Source organism: Ovis canadensis, chromosome 1 (assembly GCF_042477335.2).
Source record: "Ovis canadensis isolate MfBH-ARS-UI-01 breed Bighorn chromosome 1, ARS-UI_OviCan_v2, whole genome shotgun sequence".
In the NCBI taxonomy this organism is placed as follows: Eukaryota; Metazoa; Chordata; class Mammalia; order Artiodactyla; family Bovidae; genus Ovis; species Ovis canadensis.
Genome location: NC_091245.1, coordinates 72,141,733 through 72,160,834, shown reverse-complemented (window position 1 = coordinate 72,160,834; position 19,102 = coordinate 72,141,733). Strand labels below are relative to the sequence as shown.

Genomic DNA, 19,102 nt, shown 5'->3' with positions numbered 1-19,102 from the left:
GAAGACTTAAGAAGTCTTTTTGTCTCCCCCTTAGCTGCTCAAAGAACTTAAATAAAGGGCTTGTTTTCAAAATATGACCAGAGATATCTGCAAAGCCTATGGGCCAAGTGTGGTGGTGGGAACTAGCGAGGATGTAGAGATCAGAGTCCACTCTGCGTCCCATAGTCTCCACACGACCCATCAAAATTTAGTTACCAGACATTTGCTTTTCTATCTCTATATGAATTGTCTTCTTTCCCTGAGAATCCCTAAACCCCTACCCCCAACATCTTTTTTTTTAACTGAAAATGGTATTTAAAGTGAGAGTTTAGGCTATTTGGGCAAATTACTCAGTTTGGGATTATTAAACTTTTGTATGATTTCTTCCATTAACTTTTATCATGTCAATTTAATTCTTAGACCAGCCAGAAGAACCTAGATGGGAAGAAAAAAATTTCTTTCTCCCCAGCACATGAAAAGGAAAAAAAGCTGCCTCTCTGAAAGACGGTCATATCTTTAGGATTATACCTTTTTCAGTGTAAGTGATAATATATGGAAGTAGGGGGAGTCATCTTGGGAAAGTTATATATAACATATGACAGTGATGCTTCTTTTACTGGTTTTTGTTTCTTTGTTCAAATTATAAGAGTTAATGAGTTTGCATCTAGAAACTCATTTTTTAGAGTCCTTACTAAGAAACTTGAAGCTGACTCCATTGCAAGATAACAAAATAGTACTGATGACCCTATTTTCAGGGCGGGAATAGAGACACAGGCATAGCGAACAGACTTGTGGACACAGTGGGGGAAGGGGAGGGTGGGATGAATTAAGAAAGGGGTACTGACATATATACACTACCTTGTGTAAAAAACCTAGTGGGCAGCTGCTGCATGGGCACAGGGAGCTCAACCTGGAGCTCTGTGACAGCCTCGAGACGCAGGATGGGGTCAGGGAGGTGGGGGAGGCTCAGGAGGGAGGGGATATATGTGGCTGATTCACTTCGGTGTTTGGCTGAAACCAACACCACATTGTAAAGCAATTATCCTCCAATTTAAAAAAAGTTTAGTGACATGGCAGAACTTGGACACTTCTAGTAGAGGAGTTTCATTCCAGAGATTTCAATCAGAAAATAGCAATATTGACAGGCATCTGGGAAGTGATGATTTATCCAGTGAAGTAAGCACCTGCCTTTGCCCTTTGTACTTTCAATGCTTGTCCCCCCCAGGTGCCTGGGGTAGTCATATCAGCTATCACTCCATAGAACAAAGTTCCCTTCCTTATTTTAACTAAGTCTCTATTCACAGTCCGTGTATTAAAACCAACACATGCACAATCTAGCTGACTGAGCAACTAGACAGAAAACTAGGAAAGACACAGAAGAACTCAGCAAGAGATCAGTCAACAAAACTGAGCAGACATTTACACAAGATTCCATTCAAGAACAGTAGAACACATCTTTTTTCCAAATACACTTGGAGCATATACCAAGATACATGGTACCTAGAGTGGTAAAGACACCACTCCACACCTACTACAATGGCCCAAATCCAAAAATTTGACAAGACCAAATGCTGCTGAGCGTGTGGAGTAACAGGTGTTTCTCAGGTTCCTCAGGACACCTGGGCCCTGGAGGCAGGTAGCCTGGATTGAAACCTGGATTGAAGCCACTTAAAGTATGACTTCGACCCAAGTCATCAGCCTCTCAGAAGCTCAGACTTTCCATCTGTTAATGGAAATAGTAATAACTATTTTCTCTTAGAGCTGTTGCAGTTTTTAAGCTACACTGAATTTTCACAAACTTAACTCATCCATGTACCTAGAACCTTGATCATGAAACAGAACAGTTCCCTGACTCCAGACGTGGTTCTTGTGCTCTCTTCTTGTCATTATGTCCCAAAGTACGACCTTTTTTTACAGATTAACTTTGCCGGCTTTGTACCTCATCTCTTTGTACTTTTTTGTATTGGGCATCTTTCCTTAGCACTATGTTCAGAGATTTGTCCATTGTATGTAATTACAAATTCTTCATTCACATTACTGTATAGTATTCCACTGTGTGTTTAAAATTCAGTTCTTTATGGGCATTTAAGATCATAGAGTTGTTTGGGGGATTGAGTGATATGTACTGAACTCTCACAAACTGAAAACAGACCACATCTGTTTTTGTTTGGTATTGCATTCCTAATACATAAATGCAGCAGGATCTTAAAAATACTTATTCAGTAAAGAAGCATTTTTGATTCTCTACATAAAACATATTGCCTTTAAAAACTGAAATATTTCTGACATAAATATTAGTGTCAGGTGTACTACATATTGATTTGATATTTGCATACATTATGAAATGAACACTGAGATAAGTCACCACCTGTCTCCACACAGAGTTGTTACAATATTACTGACTATATTTCTTGTGCTATAAATTTCATCCCCATAGCTTAGTTCATAACTGGAGGTTTGTACCTCTGTGTCCCCTGCACCAATTTCACCCCTCCACCATGGGCTTCCCCTCTAGCAACCACCAGTCAGTTCTCTGTACCTGTAAGTCAGCTTTCATTTCGTTTGGTCTATTTTTTAAGATTCTACAAGTAAGTGAAAGCATATGGTGTTTGTCTTTGTCTGATTCATTTCACTTGGCACAGTACTATCCAGAATTCACTCATGTTGTCACAAGTGGCAAGACTTCTTTGACTGGGTGATATTCCACTGTCCATATACCACATCTTCATCCATTCATCTCTTGATGGACTCAGGCTGCTTGCGTGTCTTGGTTATTGTAAATAATGCTGCTATGATCATTAAGGTGTGAATATCTTCTCAAATTGATGTGTTTTTTTTTTCTCCCTTTGAGTAAATACCCAGAAGTAAAATTGTTGGATGGCATGGTAGTTCTATATTTAACTTTTTGAGGAGCTTCTATACTGCTTTCTATAGTGGTTGCTGTGGAATTAACAATGTCGTCAACAGTACATGAAGGTTCCCTTTTCTCCATTTCCTCCCTAACACTTGTTATTTGTTGTCTTTTTGAAGGTAGTCATTCTGACAGGTGTGTGGTGTCGTCTTACTGGGATTTAATTTTCATTTCCCTGATGATTAGTGCTGCTGACATTTTTTCATGTCTGTTGCCTGTCTGTATATATTCTTCGGAAAAATGTCTCTTTAGGTCTCTGTTCATATCTTACTCAGGTTTGGTTTTGAGGTTCAATTATCTGAGTTTTTGGTTTGTGTTGGAAATTACTCCCTTATTGGATATATTGTTTGTAAATATATTCAGTAAGCTACTTTTTCATTTTGCTGATAGTTTCCTTTGCTGTGCAAAAGGTTTTTAGTTCAATGTAGTCTCATTTGTTTATTTTTGCTTTTGCTTCCCTTGCCTGAGGAGATAGATCCAAAAAAAATGTTGCTAAGATCAATGCCAAAGAGCATGCTGCCTGTGTTTTCTTCTAAAAGTTTTATGGTTTCAGTTCTTACATTAAAGTCTTAATCCACTTTGAGTTTATTTTTGAATATGGTGTGAGAAAGTAGTGCAGGTTGATTCTTTTGCTTGTAGCTGTCCAGTTTTCCCAGCACAGTTTATTGAAGAGGCTGCCTTTTTCCCATTGTATAATCTTGCCTCCCTTGTCACAGATTAATTGGCCATAAAAGTATGGGTTTAAACTGGGCCCTCTGTTCTGTTTCATTGATCTATGTGTCTGTTTTTGGGCCGATACTATACTGTTTGGATTACTGGAGCTTACAATGCCTCTGGCTTTGTTCTTTCTCAAGATTGCTTTGTCTATTGGAGGTCTTTTGTGTTTCTACACAATTTTAGAATTATTTGTTCTAGCTCTGTGAAAAATGCAACTGGTATTTGGATAGGGATTGCGCTGAATCTGTAGATCGCCTTTGGTAGTGTGGACGTTTCAGTGTTACTGACTCTTCCAACTCCTGAGCAGGGCTTGCCTTTCCGTTTGTTTGTGTCGCTTTCATTTTCATCAGTGCGTTATAGGTTTCCGAGTATAAGCATCTTACCTCACTGGTTAGATTTATTCCTAGGTATTTTATTCTTTTGGATGCAATTGAAAATAGGGTTCTTTTCTAAATTTCTCTCTGTGATAGTTTGCTATTAGTGGATAGAAAAGTATCAGATTTACATATATTAACTTTGTATCCCACAACTTCACCAACCAAACTCATTTATTAGTTCTAACAGTTTTTTAGTGGACATCTTTAGGATCTTCTATATATAGTATTATGTCATTTGAAATGCCAGGCAGTGACAGTTTCACTTCTTCCCTTCCAGTTTGGTTTCCCTTGTTTCTTTTCTTTGTCTGATTGTTGTGACTTCCAATACAAAACTGAATAAAAGTGGTGAGAGTGGGCATCCTTGTCATGTTCCTGGTTTTAGAGGAAATGCTCTCATCTTTTTGTGGATGATGGTGATGTTAGCTGTGGCTTTGTCATATATAGCCATATATGTTGCATTTAAAATCAACGAAAAAAGACTACCACACTATCGTAGTAGTATGGTATGCTAAAAGTCATATTATTATAAGAATAACTAAATAAATGCTTGTTATCTAAAATGAAGATTTGCAGTTTATTCCCAAAGATAAACACATTACTCTGACCATTTCCTTGCACTGAACTCTTCTGTTAATAAACCAGGGGGACTCTCAGATAGCAAAGCACATTAACAAAATACATAAGCCTTTCATAATTTTAGTTCCTTTATTTTTTCCCATATCTATTATTTCTCTCTCTCTACATTTTGTCTAGAGAAAAGAATGCTTGATTTTTTTTGCATATAAAATAGATATTTCTTCCATAGCGCATACAAAGAAAAATCCCAATCTTCTCTGGGCATTGTCTTCTTCAGCTATCCATGTGAAAATGAAACCTCTCAAGACTCTGATCTTTTTCTTCAAAGCCAGTGTGAGTTACAAAAGAGGCTTTACAGTGTTTTCAGCTCTAAATTCAGATCAGTTCAAAGCATCTGCTTCAGTTTAGATTCTCTTAAAAGGAAACTTGAGATGTTTATTATACAAAAGATTTTAGGGAAAAAAACCAAGTCCTCCCTGTTTAGATCTAAGGAGATCTTGTAGAATTTTAGAATTTCTCAAATGTGAAGTCTCCCCATCTCCATTTCATTCAAGATAACACATTTTCTATTCAGATAAATCTTGAAATGAGTTAACATTTCCATTGTAGACACTTATAGGTAACTTCAAACATGTTTAGCGCTGAAGGAGTACTGCCCCAGGATTAAGCAATAGTACTCCTGATTTAATCAAACAGAGCCACCCACTGATCACTTCTGACCTCCAGGTTTACAATACCTTTCACCTTTCTCTCAGTTTCTTTGGTGACTTTTTAGAAATTCTAGAAATTTATCTGACAGATTATTGATAATAGTGTTAGGCGGCAATGATGCTGACAGGGAAGAGGCGCTGCAGAAGTGTCCTCATGCAAAGGCTAGGCTTTCCCCTAGTCATCGGCTGGGAGAACGTCAGCAGAAGCTGAGAACTTTCAACAGGAAGAGGCAATGAGACTTCCCTGGGCAAAGGGCAGGGGACGGAAGGATAAATGGATTGATCCTCTCTGTTAATCATGTCCCTCCCACTATCAGAATATAATGTGGGGGTAACTGTGCTGTTTGTCAGATGATTAAAATTAGGAGACGAGTATATGAGGCTTTGATAGAGGCAGGATTTTCTTACGCTATATAAGCTTTTGTCCAAAAAACATTTTAAATATATTAAAATACATTTTATTTCTCCAAGAGATCTTCCCAACCTAGGGACTGAACCCAGGTCTCCCACATTGCAGGTGGATTCTTTACCAGCTGAGCCACCAGGGAAGCCTTAAGTATATACACACACACACACACACACACACACACACATGATCTGGCTGGCAGCAACTGTTGTTGTTGTTGTAGTTGTTGTTTAGTTGCTGTCATGTCCAGCTCTTTGCGACACCATGGACTGTAGTGTGTCAGGCTCCTCGGTCCATGGGATTTCCCAGGCAAGAATACTCTTTCCTGAAAAGTGATATTTGGTCCAGACAACAGATGTTCTTTGAAGAAGTTGATCGTGTGTGTACAGTTGCTTCAGTCGTGTCTGACCCTTTGTGACCTATGGACTGTAGCCCACCAGGCTCCTCTGTCTATGAGATTTTCCCGGTAAAAATACTGGAGGGGGTTGCCATGCTCTCCTCCAGGGGATCTTCCCAACCCAGGGACTGAACCCGTGACTCCTGTGTCTCCTGTACTGGAGGAAGGTTCTTTACTGCTGAGCCACCAGGGAAGCCCCTCAAGCAGATTTTAATATTTAGACCATGTTTTTCGCTGTGTTGTGCCTTTGTTGCAGCACATGGGCTCTTCACTGCAGCGTGCAGGCTTTCTCCAGTTGTAAGGGCGTCTCTCGTTGTGGAGCATGGACTCTCTAGTTTCTGCTCACAGGCTTGTTGCCCCAGGGTATGTGGGATCTCAGTTCCCCGGCCAGGGAATGAACCTGCATCGGAAAGTGGATTCTGGACCACTGGACCACCAGTAAGCACTTAGGAAATGTCTGATCCTGCATAACAGGTAGCCCAGAGTTGAGAGCTGGCTTCACAGCTCATTGACCAAAATTGATCTGTTGGCAAAGGGAGTGAATGGGTTACTTTCAGACCAATTCATTTCACTTCTGAAGCTGGGGGTGGAAAATAAGTGAAGGTCTAAATGGTGTTTGAATTCCATCAGAAATCATCTTGCAGGGGGAATGGTGATGGTAGAGAATGAATGCTGCCAACTAGCAGCGCCATCTACAACTCAGGTAGACAGTGAGCAAAGACAGGCCAGAGGGGTGAAATAGGATGGCCCAGCAGAGTGTAAGAAGTAGTGCCTGGAGAGATCAACTAAAGTTACTTTGCTTTCTAAGAGAGGGCTGTTTAAAGAGCACAGGCAAACCTACAAGTGGAGAGAAAGTGGTAAAGGACACTGAACATCACCCTAATCCCTCATCAGTTCTTCTTTCCTGTGTGGAGAGGAACAGGATTTTCTAAGTTCACTTGATGGAGGGGTTTAACCCATTAAGAGTATCATTATAAGATGGACTGATGTTAAACCTTTAAGGTCTCACATTTTACCCTTCTTGCAAGCTAATGGAAGTGATTTCATGGATGTTGGAGGAAGACTTGAGACTCCTGGGTCAAAGACAAAGTACTTTATTACTCAAAGCAATGACAGTTGCCAAGGTGTGAGCATTTGCGCTGGTTCCCATGCCCCAATTCCTATAGTATGGTGCAAAACAGGGCCAGGTGACACTTGCATATGGAACAGGTACCATCACAGGGGAGGGACGCTGAACTTTTATATTATATAAGAGTCTACAGCTATATTAAATGTAATACATATAAGTGTATGTTACATAATATATACAGGCTTTATATTATATATATGTGTATATATACATATAGGCTTCCCAGGTGGTGCTAGCGGTAAAGAACCCACCTGCCAATGCAGGAGACGTAAAAGATGCAGTTCTATTACTGGGTCGGGAAGATTTCTTGGAGGAGGGCACGGCAACCCACTCCAGTACTCTTGCCTGGAGAATCCCATGGACAGAGGAGCCTGGTGGGCTATTGTCCATAGGGTTACAAATAGTCAAATATGACTGAAGTGACTTCACACACATGAATACACACACACACGTGTGTGTGTTAGTCACCCGGTCGTGTCCTACTCTTTGTGACCCCACGGACTGTAGCCCACCAGGCTCCTCTGTCCGTGAAGTTCTCCAGGCAAGAATACTGGAGTGGGTTGCCGTGCCCTTCTCCAGGGGACCTTCCTGATCCAGGAATCAAACTCTGGTCTCCCACGCTGGGGGCAGATTCTTTACCCTTTGGAGCCACCTGAGAAGCCATATACATGTGCATATACATGTACATGAAAAATACCATTCTGAATGAATTACAAGCTGTAATCAAGATAGGCAGGAGAAACATCAACAACCTCAGATATGCAGATGATACCACTTTAATGGCAGAAAGTGAAGAGGAACTAAAGAGTCTCTTGAGGGTGAAGGAAGAGAGTGAATGAGCCAGCTTAAGACTAAATATTAAAAAAACTAAGATCATAGCATCCTGCCCCATTACTTCAAGGCAAATAGAAGGGGGAAAAGTGGAAGTAGTGACAGATTTCCTCTTCTTGGGCTCCAAAACCCCTGCCGATGGTGACTGCAGACATGAAATCAGAAGACTATTGCTTCTTGGCAGGAAAGCAATGAGAAACCTAGAAAGCGTGTTGAAAAGCAGAGACATCACTCTGCCAACAAAGGTCCATAGACTGGCTATAGTCTTCCCAGTTGTTGTGAGAGCTGGACTGTAAAGAAGGCAGAACACCAAAGAATTGACGCCTTCAAACTGTGGTGCTGGAGGAGACTCTTGAAAGTCCTTTGGACAGCAAGGAGATCAAACCAGTCAATCTAAGGGAGATCAACCCTGAATATTCACTGGAAGGACTGATGCTAAAGCTGAAGCTCCAGTATTTTGGCCATTTGATGTGAACAGACGACTCATTGGAAAAGTTCCTGATGCTGGGAAAGACTGAGGGCAGAAGAAGAGGGTGTCAGAGGATGAGATGGCTCAACAGTATCACCAATGCAATGAACATGAACTTGGGCAAACTCCAGGAGATGGTGACAGATAGGGAGGCCTGGCGTGCTGCAGTCCAGGGAGTTGCAAAGAATAGACACAACTAGGCAACTGAACAACAACAGCATACATATACATAATATGTTTATATCCTAATAAAAGTAAAGTTGCCTACTCCTTGCTGCCAAAGGAAACATTATCTTTATCATACTGGACAATGAGCATGACTGTCTATGCTCTCTTGGATATCTGGAAAAATATCCCATGAGTCTAATACTCCACTGGCCACTCAGATTAGTCTGGACCAATAAAGCCAAATCTGCCCAACTTTTCTCACACCACATTCAATTAACATATTATCAATAGGAGTCAAACTCTCAGGATAAGGCCAACCTGAAGTATTGACCTCAAACTTGCCTCCCAAGAGTCCAGACCCAGGCAGCTGAACAAATTCCATATATCATCAGGTTCTACCTTAGAAAGTCAGGTGATTTTGCTCTGTAAATTTCTATATTGATTTTTCCACTTGGCCTGAGATATTAATCCAGGTGGAAAAGAATGTATTGGTGATTGTACAGGCTCTATCTTGAGCCTCAAAGAAGTCTAGGGCAATCCTCTCATTTGTAACAACACTGACCAGTGAGTTGAGGCCAAACTGAATGCCTTCCAGGAATAAGGTAGTACCATTGATCACTTCAACCAAAGTCAGGAGCTAATTTTCTAATTGGACGACTTCTGCCATAAGGATAACTACACATAGAGTGTGCATAAATGTTAGTTATCCCTCTGGGAATCTCTCCAAGGTAGCTTCTTTTTGGAGAGATTTCTGCAGTCCTAAGGGCTATATAGTCTACAGGTTCTTCCTTAAACCCTGGAAGATTTCTTATGACCACTGCTAAATTGTAAGTCACTGTGTTTTTAGAAGGCAGGGAGGTTAATGCCTGGATTCCACAAAAGAAGTACAGTACAAAGGATGTAGATCATCCCCATGGAAAGAAAGCATTATTATAATTGTTGGAGTTTCCTACATAAGACCTGTATCATTTAGGGGAAGGTGTTGACAGTGCCTCTAACATAAGCTCTCAGCAAACTGGTAAACCTTACATTCCCAGTTCAGTTTAAGCAATTAAGTTTAATCATTGTTTTCAGAAGGACTGCCTAAGGGCAGTCAGTCCAACCTGTCCTGCTTGTCCACACTACCAGCTGGGTGACATTTGTCTTCATAGGAAGTGACATAATTATGAAACTGGGGGGTAGGGAAAATATCTAGAGGTGTTAACAGGATTTTTTTGTGAAAGATTCAGGAGCTGAGGACATCCTCTGTTGTTTCTGATTGACTTCTCAGTGAAGTTAGAGGAAATGGGCCAAATTGTGGGTCAGAGGCATCAGGCAGAGGGTGACAGATCCAACAGCCAATAAAACAGAAGGCACACGCAATGGTTTGGGAGAAGCTCACCAGGTGGTTGCCCATCAGGAAGAAGGCTCCAAGGGTGATTCTGAAAAACAGAGGTCATGCAGATCCATCTCTCTTCTGTGTCTCTTGGGGTCTAAAGTGTTTCCAATCCCAGGTACTATTCTTGTCTGTCCTCCATTGCTTCAAAATTGGTGTGTTCAATTCCACTATTGATAATTTCATGTTTGTTGTAGTTATCTCCTAATCACACCCAGACCTTTTACTAAGAAAAAAAGGTGCAAGACTTGGACATTTTAATAAGAGTTATACAAACACTTTATGTACCCCACATCAGCCTGTCTGGACCACTGCATGGGGGTTTGGTGATAGTGTCAAATGGTATTATCTTTATGATCTAGGACAAAGTCCATCTAACTGGAGAATCCAGACAGTAAAATCAGAATTAAGTTGGAACCTCTTGGGCACCATTTTGGCTGAACTGCCACCTAGAGAGTATACCAGCCGGGCTGGCCTGGAATTGCTATTAGGGGAGAGAAAGGCATGTGCAAGAATGGTTAGGAAGAAATCTCAATTTTTCAAAACAGGTCTATGTCATCTCCTACCCCTTTTGTCCTGACCATTACCTAAGAAAGCAGCCAAGGGGAAGTGAACCCTTTCCGAGGACAGCAGCATTCAGTGACCAAACTGCCTTACTAAAGTGCATGGACCAGGAGAAGGTGAAGGAAGTAGAATTAGAAATTTTTTAGTCAGTTTTTAGGGAGGCTATTCCAGTGCTAGATGTCTATGGCTGGTAGGGAGCATGGAAGTTCCTTCAAATATCTGTAATATCAGCAGCCAAGGTAAGAGTTGAGGGGGTGGAGGGGAGGAGGGGTACAAAGGGAAAAGAGCCTTCTATGCCAGTAAGGCTTTACATTTATTTATAGTTTCAAATTGGGTGTGGCTGCTCATGGCTCCAACAAATCAACTTGCAATGCTTTGGGCTGATTCAAAAATTTAAGGTAGGTGAATTTCCTCATGGCTGGTATTGCCTACTTTGGCTTTGGCAATCACGGCCTCATTCTTTTCTGGCTGGCGTCACGCTTGGCTCATAGAGTGGCAAGTTTTTTAAGGAGTCAATTCATCATGAGAAAGATTGAAGGCAAAAGGAGAGGGAGGAAGCAGTGGATGAGATGGTTAGATAGCATCATTGACTAAATGATACAAATCATTGACATGAATTTGAGCAAACTCCAGGAGATACAGAAGGACAGAGAAGCCTGGTGTGCTGCTGTCCACGGGGCCGAAAAGTGTCAGAAATAACTTAGTGACTGAAAAAAAATCATAACTTCAACCTGAGGTATTTAATGCCTCATTATCAAAAATACCCCTTTGGCTTCACCTAGTTCCAGTGTTAAGTTTTCCAGGGCCAAGAATTGACAGTAAGAATACATGTAGAGTTCTCTGGGTCAGTTTCCCATTCTCCAATGTGTCATCTGCATCAGCATTAGAAACCCAATCCCAGGCAGGAAGAGCTCAAATATTAGTTAATACCTCATCCATGGATTCCCGTAGAAGTTTTCCCCCAAAGAGCCACTGCTCCATTTAGCAGCCAGGACAATCTGCAAAATATCCTGAGACATTTTGCTCTAATCTGAATGGGTTAAAGTTTGGCATGAGAGACCAAGTCATAAAACAGTCCAGCTGTTGTCACCCAGGGTGAATATTAGTACTAATTGTCACCGTGGGACACACCTGAAGCTAATCAACAAGTTGAGAAAGTGCCCTGCACAGAGGAGAGTTAGCAACACCCCAGGCACTTTTTCACATGGTTGGCCTTCAACCTACTTCCTAATACTCAGCCTGCAACAAGAAATGACAGAAGTATTTAATGCCTGATTGATAATAACATTTGGTCAACATGTTCAACACTAATTCCAGGGGATTTCCTCAAAATCTTTTAATTGGTCTATAAGGTCCTCATCCTTGCTCTTTCACATTCCCTCTTGGTCACCAAGACTGTCAATAACCATAGAGCATGATTTTTATCATCCAGTAATCTAAGCTACCTTGCCACAGTTTCATGAATGCTGGGAGAAAACACAAGACTGGATCATGGACAAAGGACTTGCTTAGTCACAGCACTGGCAGTAGTCAGATCTCAGATTTGTGTCAATTTCCCAGACCCCAGCTCCAACAGGCAATCCAGAGAAGACCAGATAACACCAATGTATGTGGCAGATAGAGAGAAATCCTGAGTTTAGGGAACCCAGACCTCTTTAAACAAACATCTTTAAAAAGATAGTCCAGGAAGTCCAAGAAAGCCTTAGAACGGTCACAGCCAAATAACTTGAATTCTGCTTTTGCCTACATAGAAATAAATTTTAAAAGGAAGAAAGGAAAGAAAAATGGAAATGATGAAAAAGAGCAAAACAGCAAGATATTCCTGGAACTCTTTCTACCAAATATAACCAAGTATTTCTAATTTCCTTATAAGACATACACAAATAATTTCATAAGAATGAAGGATACGCATACTTCTAGGCTAAGTTGGTAAGTATTTATATAATTTTGGAGTATAGGCTGTTATAAAGCATAAAACCAAAAAAATCATTAGGAAAACATTTATAGATGTGATTATGCAAAATTCAAGCACTTCTCTCTTATGTCAAAATAAAATGAAATGCCATAAACAGAATTATAAATGAAAAAGAACCAATTGAAAACATATTTGGAAAATACATTAATAGATTCATTTAAAAAATACCTAACAAGTTAATGATAATAACAATAATAAAATGAATTCATCATTTGGGCTTGGAAACTGAACAAGGAATTCAAATCAGAATATATATATATATGTAGCCAGGAAGAATATGATAATATGTTCTATCCTTATTTGTAGTTATACCAATCCACATTAAAATACATGCATTTTACTGATGTGGAAAAAAAAAGCAAAGAAAAAGATGGTCCATAACAACAGTAGTCAGTCTTTCTGCTTGCGTGATGTGTAGAAACATGTGAGACCCATGGAGAATTTCTTCCCAACGATGGGTTTAAGCAACTACTGCTGAGTCATACCATTCCCCGGAGAAGTCTTGTAAGACACAGTCTGTTTCCCAGTCAGACTGATTGGTGATGGGGTATTAGTAGATGAAATGGAACCAGCAATGGTGATGACTGGGGGAGACCCTAATGGATAAAGACACAGAAGATTTATTAGTTGAAAGGTTTTAAGGTTGCAAATGGCAGAAATCTACTTTGATTAACATAAGTAAAAAGGAAATTATTACAAAATCATAAAATGATCCAGAAATAAAGAAAAAGTTGAATAATTGGGTCTTTGGGAGACAGGAAGCAATGCAAACTGAGATCTAGATCCAGGAACTAATGGACAGTCTCTCCAGGGTGTTTCTGCTAGGATGACCCAGCTCCAAGCTTTAAATTCCTGTGTCACACAGCTCAAGACTCAAATGTTCATGGGAGAGAGTCTAATGTTAGTCACTCAGTTGTGTCCAACTCTTTGTGACACCATGGACTGCAGCTAGCCAGGCTCCTCTGTCCGTGGGGATTCCCTAGGCAGGAATACTGGAGTGGATTACCATTCCTTTCTCCAGGGGATCTTCCTGGCCCAGGGATCAAACCTGGGTCCCCTGCATTGTAGGCAGACTCTTTACCATCTGAGCCACTAGGGAAGTCTCTTGGAGAGAGTCTAATTGGCCTCTATTGGATCATATGCCCATACCCTGGGCAAGTGAGTGTTGGGATCTTAACCGACAATTGAACCAAGACTGCATTCATTATAAACGGGGAGTCCCCAAAGAAAAATCAAGATATATTTCTGCTTATAAAGTTCATTTTCTCAATCTTCTTCATACTCTGGGGGACATGGTTCCTAGGAATTCTGGGATCACATCTGACATCTCCATCACTAGTGAGGGAAGAGAAAGAATCACAGGGAATGACTTTAAGTGGCCAGGCTGGGTGACTGCTCTGCATGTGGGGCTTGGGTATTGGGTAAGGTATTAGGATTGGTTCTTATTCCAGAACCATACAGAGAAATAAGGAAGGAACAGTTCCCTAAAGAATAGGAGTGTCACTACCAAAAGAAGGCAGCAGAGTAATACTGGGCAGAGAAAAATGGATTTCCATCATGCCGTCAACCCTGCATGATTCTTCCTTCCTAGAATTTTGTGAGTCCTGTAGGAGAAAGGAAACTCGAGATGCTGCTGGTGAATTTTCCCAAGAGGGGTATCTCAGGCTGGAGGGGATGGGCTCTCCGTCTGGCCAGCATAGGGCCATAGAAGGAGGCAGGGTGTGGCACAGAAAATACTTCGGGATCTTGGACATTTACTCACTAGGCGCTTAAGGCCTTTCTGGGACCACTGGGAGATGGAGTCCAAGCCTGAAAGTCTTCCATTAAATCCCACAAGCTTCTTAACAGAGAGCTGAAGAAAATCCACGAGGTGGACAGGGCCAGGGAGGCAGGTTTGCCATCTGTTGCCTGGGGCCCAAGGGCCAAAACAGGCAAGGAGTTCACTAGACTTCCTCTCATCCCAAGCCATTCTGCATAAAAAGCTCAGTCTAAAATGTCAAGGTCAGAGGAAAGGCCAGAGGTGGGAACTGGGTTGAGATGTCTCAGCAAAAGTCTAAAATCAGAGCCCAGCCAAGGACCCATAAAGGCCAAGTACCAGCAGATAGTCTGAAGACATTTCTTAGGGCACCAAAGCTGGGGCAAGAGTCATTTATGGAGTTTGTTTGGGAAGGAAAAGGGGGGAAAAAGTAATTTTGAACAAGTGATGATAACTTTGTGAATATATAGTGAAATTTTCTCTTATGTAAGAAGAAGAGCATGAGGTATGTAGGTAAGTGATATAATTATATAGCATATTGCACACAATAAATTTTATTATGTCAATATAACATGGTGTAAAGTTTTACTGGTTCACTCCTCTTTGGATCTCCACTCACCTCCTAGAGAAGTAATGTAGACAGTCAACAAGAGAATGTCTTTGCTGCTGCACAGTGTCCTTAGAGCCTGTCACATAGACCCCCAGCTGCAGAGATCCCCAAGTGGAGCATGCCTCATAGAATAAAATCTGCGAACTAGGGAACTGGACAATCTGAGATTGGGCAATCATTTGAAGGCCATGGTCTGAGATGTCACACTGTCAAAAGAAACACAAAGGATTTGTTCATTGACCTTGATTCATAACCACAGGTAGTTAGCATTTGCACCTCATCCTTTTGTGGTAGTGACACTTCTATCGTCAGGAGCTTAGGCTTTAATCCAAGCTGTCATTTAAAACAACTCAACAAACAACCCAAATGTTTGTCCACTGGGAAATTGATAAGCAAATTGTGGAACATCCATGCAGTGAAATACCCGTCGACAATAAAAAAGAAGGAAACTACTGATTCACACATCTTAGAAATGACATCACATTTTTGCCGTGTTCTGTTTGTTCTAAATCATTATGTTAAATGAAGGAAGCAAGACAAAAAAGAACTACATACTTTATGATTACATTTATAGGAAATTTCAGAAAAGGCAGACTTACAGTGACAAAAAGTAGATGATGTTTGCCATAAGGGAAGGGGGTTGACTCCTAAGAAGCACAAAGAAATTTTCTGTTTTTTGAAATAGATGGTGGTTTGATTAAGACTATGTACCTTTGTCAAAACTTATCAACTTGTATACTTAAAATTAGTGACTTTTTTTTACTGTGGTAAAATATATAGCATAAGCTTGCCCTTTCACCCTTTAAGTGTACAGTTTATTGGCATTATTTATATTCACAGAGTTGCACAACCATCATCACAATATATTTCCAAAACTATTTCTTTTCTCCAAAAGACAGTGTCCTCATTAAGCAATAACTCCCCATTCATTCTTCCTCCAGGGTGACTTTTATTGTACACAAATTATACCTCAATAAAGCTGATTTTAAAAATTCACTGCCTGCATCCAGCCCCGCTGCCTGCTCTTACTTGAGATAATTTTTGCAGCCTAGTATTGTATCCCTCTTTGACCTCCATCTGTTTGCTGACCCTGTGTGCCCTGGCACTGCAGTCATCTCCCTTTCCAGAGCGTCCACAAAGCACACATGGGCATGGTTTCCCTGGATTACCTGAGGACTTTACTCTTTGGCCCTCATCCAGGAAGGCGTCTCTTCCCTCTCGCCACCAGTCCATGAATCTTTTTGCCTAGCCCAGCCTATCAGGTTCTAGCTTCGAGCAACACACACCCACACCCACACCCACACCCACACACACACACACACACACACACACACGCACACCCCAGATTCTCCCTTCAACAGTGTGACACAACCTGTTTGTATGTCTTACCCACCCCTGACCCTTGACCTCCTTACCCTTAACATTTTTTCCTCCTTATCAGTTAGTTAAGTCCAACTTGGACTTCACACTTATATCTTAAATAGTATAGAGCTGATTTAAAGGCCACATGATGAGAAAGACTTTGTGTTTTCTCCCCAAAAGACAGGAATCTTTTCTATGTCATCTTTCTATGATGGCATCCCTCTAAGTCCACCCTCCCGAGGAGAGGGAGCTTACTTCCAAAGTGTCATGTTCCACTGTTGCAGCAATAGCTATTAGATACGGACTGTTGCTTCTTCCGTCTTTTAAAGGTACAGAATGAAATGTTCCTCTCTCTTTCCACTCCCCTCCCCATCTTCTCCCTCCCTCCTTTTCCCCAAGATAAGCATCAAGGTGTGTGTGTGCTTAGTCGCTCAGTCATGTAGAGCCCACTTCTTATTCGTGAAGCCCAAGAGGACATAATTTGATAACAGGAGATTAAAGAAAGAGATGAACACACTCAATGCAAAGAAGTGAAGCTGGATCTGCAGCATATTCTGCCTGGGCCACCTCAAAGGAGGCTGGGCTTGGCTGCCCACCCCAGATTCCTATGTGTGGTTGGGGTGTTGAACTCCCCACCCCCACAGCTCTTCAGAGCTGGCACAGGTGATAGAGTGCTCCTTCAGTGTATGCTGCTAGGGCCCCACTTTCCCTTCAGTATGCTGAGGACAATTCGCTGGTGGAAGGAGGGAAAGAATTCTGGGGGAAGATTGACACTGTGGACAACTGAGCAGGTTTTTCTTTGAGAAGAGAGGCAAGGAATACATGGAGAAAAGGTTAGAAGACTAGAAGAAAGATATAAAGATAAGGAGTGATATTAGAGAGCAAGCTTGTCCATGAGACACTCCATGAATAATTTAACTTCCTAAGTGCACTTCTGGAAAAACCACACTTTACCCTCAGTTTTAACCCCCTTCCCCACCATCTTGTATTATAATGTCCTTCATCTTAATGGAAATCCATCCTCCACTTCTCTCCTGCCCCCAAAGCACAGTCTTATCATCTGTACTGAACTATGAGATTACCTGATAGAGTAATCAGTAATCAGCAAAGCTGGGAGCAGAGGGAAGCACATGGCATTGGAGTACAGCTCCTGACAGGCTGCTCTGGTGGAGCACAGGATAAAACCTTTTCAAATGCTTCTGAAAGAAAGCGTGCATTTTTAAGGAGGGGAAGATGATATTTGGGCCACAGATGGATCAGGTTGTTGACATTTTATTCTACCCCAAAGATAGGAAGCAAGTTGCAACGGATTTGTTAAGGTTAAGCACACATTTTTTAGAGTGGAGCTTTGAGTGAGGATATACTTTACCCAAAAACTATATTAAAGAAAACTAAGAAGCAACAGGGCTTCCCAGGTGGCACAGTGGTAACAAATCTGCCTGCCAACGCAGGAGACGCAACAGATGCTGGTTCAATCCCTGAGTCCGAAGATCCCCTGGAGCAGGAAATGGCAACCCACTCCAACATGCTTGCCTGGAAAATTCCATGGACAGAGGAGCCTGGCAAGCTGCAGTCCATGAGGTCGCAAAGAGTCAGACATGAGTGAGAGACTCAGCATGCATGCACAAGAAACAACAAGCTGGGACAGCTATACCAAGTGATAAGCAAAGGGTTATGACCTCAACATAGGGAAATAACCTACATTCAGTGAGAAAAGACAACATAATAGAGAACTGAAAACGATGGCACATGCAAATTAGGATAAAGGGAAGAGGGTTCATTTCCAAAGGACTGTCTGTACAGTTATGAGTGAAAGGAAAAACGAGTGCAGTCACTTGGAGCTATCTGAAGTCAACCAGATACCTCTTTTCTGTGTGAAAGGTCAAAGAGGGAAAGGTCACAGGAGCCCAGAGTGAGAGAGGGTCAGGTTAGAAGAGCAATGAACTTTGTTTTGAAGACACAACCAGTCAGATGCAACCTCCCAGGAGGGAGACAAGGGAGTAAATACTTTGAGTTTAGGCTCTTTCCACCTCCACTCTCCTGCCTGCCTCTCCACTGGCTAAATCCAGCAGGGAGCTGGAGGGCACTGGGCCATGAAACCCAGGGAGGTCAAATTTCTAGGGTGATAGCAGAGTGGAGAAAGGGGAAGAGTGACGAACAGAAGACATCCAGCACAGAAGGAAAGGATGTGAAGATGCAATTCGGAGAGAAAGAAATATTATGGACCTATTTGGCCACATGAGGTAGACTCAATCTCACCAGTCATTAACAGCTCAGATTCTTAAGTCAGACTTACTGAGACTACCCCATCTGCTACTATATTATGGAATCTTGATCAGGTCTTGTTTTTATAATTGGGGTACAAAATGGAATAATAATAGCACCCACCTGCATGCATGCCAAGTCACTCCAGTCCTGTCCAGCTCTGTGCGACCCTATGGACCATAGCCTGCCAGGCTCCTCTGTCCATGTGATTCTTCAGGCAAAAATACTGGAGTGGGTTGCCATGCCCTCCTCCAGGGGATCTTCACGACCCAGGGATTGAACCCCCATCTCTTCTGTCTCCTGCACTGACTGGTGGTGAGTTCTTTCCCACGAGTGCCATATGGGAAGCCCAGTAGTACCTATATCACAGAGTTAAAGCAGAGATCAAATGGAAAAAGATATATAAAGCCTTGAGCTGAAGGTCAGCATGAGAGAAGCAATCAATACATGATACCTGGTTTTTTCCCTTTCAAATTGGCAAATGATAAAGATCTGTAGACTTGGTATCAGCAAGGTTATGGGGCA

At 41.6% G+C, this 19,102-nt stretch overlaps 1 long non-coding RNA gene across 1 annotated transcript; it reads right to left on the bottom strand.

Moving 5' to 3' along the window:
- Window positions 1-12,523: 12,523 nt before the first annotated feature.
- Window positions 12,524-15,156, bottom strand: LOC138431594 (uncharacterized). The gene is made up of 2 exons (XR_011253755.1): window positions 14,960-15,156; window positions 12,524-13,180 (listed from the first exon to the last, which is right to left on the bottom strand). It is a non-coding gene; the product is annotated as an uncharacterized lncRNA (long non-coding RNA).
- Between the last annotated feature and the right edge of the window lie 3,946 nt (window positions 15,157-19,102).